The 6,753-nt window shown below is 42.1% G+C and overlaps 1 pseudogene across 1 annotated transcript; it reads right to left on the reverse strand.

Moving 5' to 3' along the window:
• Nucleotides 1-4,161: 4,161 nt before the first annotated feature.
• LOC310662641 (olfactory receptor 6X1-like) lies at nucleotides 4,162-5,589 on the reverse strand (annotated as a pseudogene). The gene is made up of 2 exons: nucleotides 5,240-5,589; nucleotides 4,162-4,748 (listed from the first exon to the last, which is right to left on the reverse strand). The product of its transcript is annotated as an olfactory receptor 6X1-like (transcript).
• Between the last annotated feature and the right edge of the window lie 1,164 nt (nucleotides 5,590-6,753).

The following is a 6,753-nucleotide window of genomic DNA, read 5'->3' on the forward strand; positions in this document are numbered from 1 at the left end:
AGGATGAGGGAGCTGGCATTTGTCCACAGATAGCTTTCTGGGTCATGTGGCCAGCATGACTAAACTGCTTCTGGAGCAACAGGACACTGTGATGAGTGCCAGAGTGCACAGAAACACCATTTGCCTTCCTGCCACAGAGGTACTCATTTATCTACTTGTGATGGTGTGCTTTCAAACTGCTAGGCTGGCAGGAGCTGGGACAAAGCAACGGGAGCTCACCCCATCACATGGATTCGAACTGATGACCTTGTGATCGACAAGCCCAAGAGGTTCAGTGGTTTAGTTCACAGTGCCACTCCCATCCCCATAGTGATAGTGCATGGCTATATAAAATTACAATGTTCCTTTGGATGAATATGAATATGTAATAGCAAGCCGGTCAGAGATGGAAGAAATCCTTCTCCTTTCTGTTTTAAATATTTACAGATTTCTTATATCTTTCTTGTTTTGCAAATTATTATAATATGATCCAATCAGTTTAAATCATTTGTGCCTCCTAATCATCATAACTGGGGTTAGCTAAGTATATTGCTCAATATTTCCTATGAAATGATGCAATGGGTAATGTATAATGGAAAGCAAAGGCTGTAGGCAGAACAGTTTGGCTCCTCCCCCCTACCCCCAAAGAGCACCCCAGGAGCGTGGGGCAAAGCCTTCCCGCTGCCTGCAAACCTTGTCGGGGCTTCAGGGGAAAGCAGAGGCTGCCGGCAGAGTACGGTGACTCCTCCCCCCACCCCCAAAGAGCACCCCAGGAGTGCAGGGCAACAGCGATTTGGCTCCAGGGACCACACATTTGCTCCATAAGATGCACAGACATTTCCCCTTACTTTTTAGGAGGGAAAAAGAATGTCCTATGGAGCGAAAAATACGGTATGTTAAGATAACTTAATTGGAAAAGCTTGCAAATAAATAGATAGGCTTAGGATTTAAATATGTAAGGATAAGATTTAAGATGTTTAAAGTCATACTAGAAAAAATGAAAGCTGTTAAGTGACCATGTTAATTTTTGAGAAAATCGATTTTGGAAAACTCTTAAAATGAGATATAATGAATGTCAACCAAGGGGATTTGAGGAAGTCGCTTAATAATGTTGCCAAGACTTAAACAGGATGTTTGTTTGTTTGTTTGTTTGTTTGTGTGTGTGTGTGTTTTGAATTTTTGAAAACCATTTTTTTGGGGGGGGAAAAGAAGAAATATGGCTACCTATAATTTTTAAATGTGATGCACAGCTTTATGGATATGTAATATTTGCACTGTCATTTCAAGCAAGGCCAACTCCAACTTTATTTTCTTAATATAAATTTCATAAGAACCTGTCTACTGATTAGGCCAAAGCCCTTCTAGTCCAGCATCCAGCTCTCACAATGGCCATCCCAGATGGCCTTGGGAAGCCCACAAGAAATACACGAGCTCAGTAGCAGCAGCTGTGACTCAGTGGCATTTTGCCTCTGACACTGCAGGTAGTACACAGCCGTTATGACTAGTGGTCATCAGTAGACCTGTCCTCCAAAGGTAGCTCTCTGCCATCACGTACCTTAAGAAATATCCCCCAACAATATTTGAAACTTGAGTGGATGAAAGGATTCCTCCATGAAAAGGGTTTGTTGTTAATTGCTATGGAGGAGTGCAAGAGAACTTTCTCAATGAAAAGAACTCAGAGATAATGATAATAAATGCCTTCTCCTGGAGTCCAGTTCTTTTGTCTATCGCATTAGAATGTCTCTTATTAAAACTATCCTCTGCAATCCCATTTTGCTGAAACTCAAGCTGAGCCAAAAGTTGCCAGTGGAAAATGTAAATGTACAGTACTAACGAGTGGTTGTTTTTCTCACGGGAGGTGCAGTAAACTCGGAAATTCCATGATAATTGTTGTTGATTAGGCAAATTCTTCAAAGTATGCAAATGGAAGAAGACATCAAGCAATAATCGGAACAAATTAATAAGAAGCATGCAGTGATACAGGCCCAACAGAGACAAGTCTCTGTGGCATCCCTTAAACTGTGGAACTCCCTCCCTACAAATAGTTGTCTTGCATCTTTATTATACAATTTTTATCATATGAACCCCAGGGTACTCAATATGTACTTCTGTTACCCTGGCATTTTTTAAAAAAATGTTTTTATTAAAGATTTTCTTGAGTAAAAAAGTATGTACATCGTCTGTTTTCATAGAATCATAGAATCATAGAGTTGGAAGAGACCACAAGGGCCATCGAGTCCAACCCCCTGCCAAGCAGGAAACACCATCAGAGCACTCCTGACATATGGTTGTCAAGCCTCTGCTTAAAGACCTCCAAAGAAGAAGACTCCACCACACTCCTTGGCAGCAAATTCCACTGTCGAACAGCTCTTACTGTCCGGAAGTTCTTCCTAATGTTTAGATGGAATCTTCTTTCTTGTAGTTTGGATCCATTGCTCCGTGTCCGCTTCTCTGGAGCAGCAGAAAACAACCTTTCTCCCTCCTCTATGTGACATCCTTTTATATATTTGAACATGGCTATCATATCACCCCTTAACCTCCTCTTCTCCAGGCTAAACATGCCCAGCTCCCTTAGCCGTTCCTCATAAGGCATCGTTTCCAGGCCTTTGACCATTTTGGTTGCCCTCCTCTGGACACGTTCCAGTTTGTCAGTGTCCTTCTTGAACTGTGGTGCCCAGAACTGGACACATTACTCCAGGTGAGGTCTGACCAGAGCAGAATACAGTGGCACTATTACTTCCCTTGATCTTCCCTTGATCTGTTTTCTGGTCCTAAAGCCTGTTTACAGATCAATTATATTCAAAGTGAGACTTTAATGGTGTATACAGTATAAGATTGGGGGAGGGAAGAGAAATGGGGAGAGAGAAAAAGGGGGAATAGAATGGGGGAGAAGGGGATAGAAAACTTTAATTCTTTTACCAGAAAGAGGGAGACCCTCGGCCACGCCAGACCTAAATAGGCGAGGCCCCGCCCCGCCCCGCCCCCCGCGCCAGCCGATTGGCTGGCTCGGGGTATGACGCATCTGAGGATTCCCTGCTATCCCGGGGGCTGAAGCCAGTCCCCGCGAGTGTGGGGAGGGGCGTGAAGCCCGCAACCCCACCTGCTCTCTAGCTCGGAAGTGGCTTTCTTTTACAAGACATGGCAAGGGAATGGCATCCACAATATAAAAAAATACTGCTCCATAATCCCACAAGCTCCTCTCTATATCATTAATAACAGAAAACTTATTCTGCCCTGGAGACCTGAGTCTCTCAATAGTGGTGGAGTTGGGTAATATGGTGTCCTGGTGTGAGGCCAAAATTTGGCGCCCTACGCACAGTCCTTGCACTAACTCCCACCTCTTTCCCAAACCTGGAAAAGTGCTAAGGTTTGGGAAAGAGGCTTGAGGGCTCTTGAGGATATTTCCGTTCCAACTTAAAAGGGAGCAGGCTTTGAGTCACAGAGTCTGCGTATTTCCTGTTTCACAGGATGTTTATGTTGTGTCTTTGCTTTCGTTTCTCTCTCTCTCTCTGCCGGAACTCTCAAGCAGGCAGTAGTGTTTTTCTTTGTTCTGATCAATGCTGAATAAACTTGGAAATAATGCTCTCCTGTGTGCATCTTTCGCTGTGTGAACACTGCTGATAGAGTGTGCAAGAGCTCTGGAATTTTTCAAGCTATTTCTGTAGCTCCTGTTGCTAATTGCTGATACTGCGTGTCTACGGGAGATCGATGGACGTCCGGAGATGACGTGGAGTTATGATGGACTTTGTCTCCCTGGCAGTATCCCAACAGTCAGAGCCTCACACCTGCTTTCCATAGCCTAATGTCTCTCTTCCCTGGTTCTGGGATGGTGCCCCCTTGATTCCAGTGTGCACCCCCTGCTCTCAACCAAACTAATTTTCAAGAACTTAAGAGACTTATAGTTGGAACAGAGCGAAAACCCATCATAGTATAGCATATGCTATGCACCGGGGGCCTTCTGCTGGTTCCCTCACTGTGAGAAGTGAAGCTACTGGAAACCAGGTAGAGGGCCTTCTCAGTAGTGGCACCCACTCTGTGGAACTCTCTCTCTCCAGATGTCAAGGAGATAAGTAACTAAATAACCCCTGGTATTTTCAAGGCATAGGAGGAGGTCCACACATTATGGTCTATTTTTTTTTTTTTTTAATTAACCATTGAATTCAAAACACAATACTGGAAGAGCTAAAAAAGAAACTTCCTTTTCACATTTTTCTGCAGGGCTGCTTTGAAATCTTTGTTTCGGATTGTGTAAATGAAAGGGTTTAACAAGGGAATGAAACTAGTGTGCACAACAGATACTGCTTTGTTGACTTGTGTGTTACCCTGGGTTGAAGGCTTTAAGTACATGACCATGAGCACCAGGTAGAACATGGTGATGACTATAAGATGGGAGGCACAAGTGACAAATGCTTTTGATCGTCCAGTGGCTGAAGGGATTTGAATAATAGTGGCTATAATGCATGTATAAGAGATCAGTGAAAGGCCAAAGGAACCCCACATGATGGCTGCACCATATATGAGACCTATCAGCTCCATTAAACTGGTGTCGGCACAGGCCAGTTTCAGAACTGGTCCAACATCACAAAAGAAGTGGTCTATGACATTGTTTCCACAGAACGGGAAAGTCCACACTACTACAGACTGAGAAAAGATGATCACAAACCCTACAACCCAACTCATCCAGGTCAAGTTCAGGCAGAGTCTGTTGGTCATGATGGTTTTATAGAGCAAAGGTTTGCAAATGGCAATGTAACGATCAAAAGACATGACTGTGAGAGTGATGAATTCATCATGGACCACATGGAATCTGCAGAAATGACTGGCAGAATCAGAGACCAGGGAGAAGAGACGGTGGAGGAAGATTGGAAGAAATTTAAAGACTATTTACAGAAACACTACAAGATTAATGAATGTTAAAATAACACCAGATTGAATGTATAAGGTTATTGGAGTAAAATTTTAAGGATCAGAAGACCCAACATCTTAAGTTCTAAGCATTGAATAAGCTATATTAAGACATTCAAATCAGAAAGGAGGTTAAGACAGAGGGAAGGGATTTGTTGTTTAATTGTATGAATTGGAATACAGGGAAGGGAGACTCGGGGAAGTCAGAGAAGCAAGTTAATGCAAGATCAATATGAAGATAAGATTGTTTTTATTTCTGTTGTTTGTAGTATGTTATGTTTGTGTATTGTTTGTTGCTTTTGTTTTGCTTTGTCGTCTTTTATGCAAAATCGAATAAAATATTTAAAAAAAAAAAATATGAGAGTGATGAATTCAACAGCGCAAGCTGCAAAAACCACGAATCCTTGTGCCATGCAGCATGCAAAGCAGATTGTGGTTTTGCCTGAGAAGACCAACATCTTTGACCAACATCTTCGGTACTACTGTTGTTGTGGTGCAGATCTCGGCCATGGAGAAGTTGACGAGAAAGAAGTACATTGGAGTATGCAGCATGGGTTCCATGCAAACAATCACAATAATTAAGCTATTTCCTGTTAGTGTGAGAAGATAAATCACTAGAAGTATGGTAAAGAATGGCATCTTTAGTCCATGAAGCTCAGGAAATCCCAGGAGAATAAACTCAGTGACAAATGTGACATTGACCATGTCGTTTCTTCCTTCCTGAAATAATGCAAGCAAACAAAATGGTTTTTTTTCCCCAGTGGAAGATCAGAAATACGAATATAAATATGAATATATATCACAACTACCATTGGAGGATTTTTAGTGCCTCATCACAGCATGTCCTCTGTGCTATGGCTTGGGAGCAAGAAAACATGGATGTTGTGAGGCGAAATGTGCTTGTTTAAAACAATAATCCGTAAGCAGACCCCTGTGTTGCAATATAGACAAGCTGAACAATATAACACAACACGATGACCAATAACAATGGCACTAAACACTACAGACTAATACAAATGTTCAGAAACTACAACTCTGTTCCGGCGTTATTTGGTGACAGATTATGTATATATTGAACTTTTGAATTATTCTATCGTGACTGGTGAAGAAGATTTAGAGACTTTGGTTGTAATTTCTTAACATTTGTATTAGTCTATAAATAGTGTTTAGTGCCATTGTTATTGGCCATGGTGTTGTGTTATATTGTTCAGCTTGTTTAAAACAATGGCAGAAGTTTGAGTAATGCAGGAATGGAGACAACAGAGAGGAAAATTGTGGTTTTTAAGTATGGCAGAGGTTTGAGAAAAGTACTATGTAATGTTTGAGTGCTCCACATCCTTGTCTCTTTCTCATGAGGGAGCTGAGGAATGGAAGGTGGAGAAGTTTGAGAACAGTGATAAAGGGGAAAACTGAAAGGCAAAAAAAGTGTGCATTTTATACAATGGCAAAAGTTTGAGTAAAGCAAGAAGTGGGTGACACAAAAAGGGGAAAAGAGAGGACCCAAATAATTACCGCCCAGTCAGTCTGACATCAATACCTGGGAAGATTCTGGAGCAGATCATCAAGCAAACAATCTGTGAGCACCTAGAAAGGAATGCTGTGATCACCAATAGTCAGCATGGATTTCTGAAAAATAAGTCATGTCAGACTAACCTGATCTCATTTTTTGACAGAATTACAAGCCTGGTAGATGAAGGGAACGCAGTGGATGTAGCCTACCTTGATTTCAGCAAGGCATTTGACAAGGTGCCCCATGATATTCTTGTAAAGAAGCTGGTAAAATGCGGTCTTGACTATGCTACCACTCAGTGGATTTGTAACTGGCTGACTGACCGGACCCAAAGGGTGCTCATCAATGGTTCCTCTTCA

Source organism: Podarcis tiliguerta (assembly GCF_965153285.1).
Source record: "Podarcis tiliguerta genome assembly, chromosome: 13".
NCBI classification, from domain to species: domain Eukaryota; kingdom Metazoa; phylum Chordata; class Lepidosauria; order Squamata; family Lacertidae; genus Podarcis; species Podarcis tiliguerta.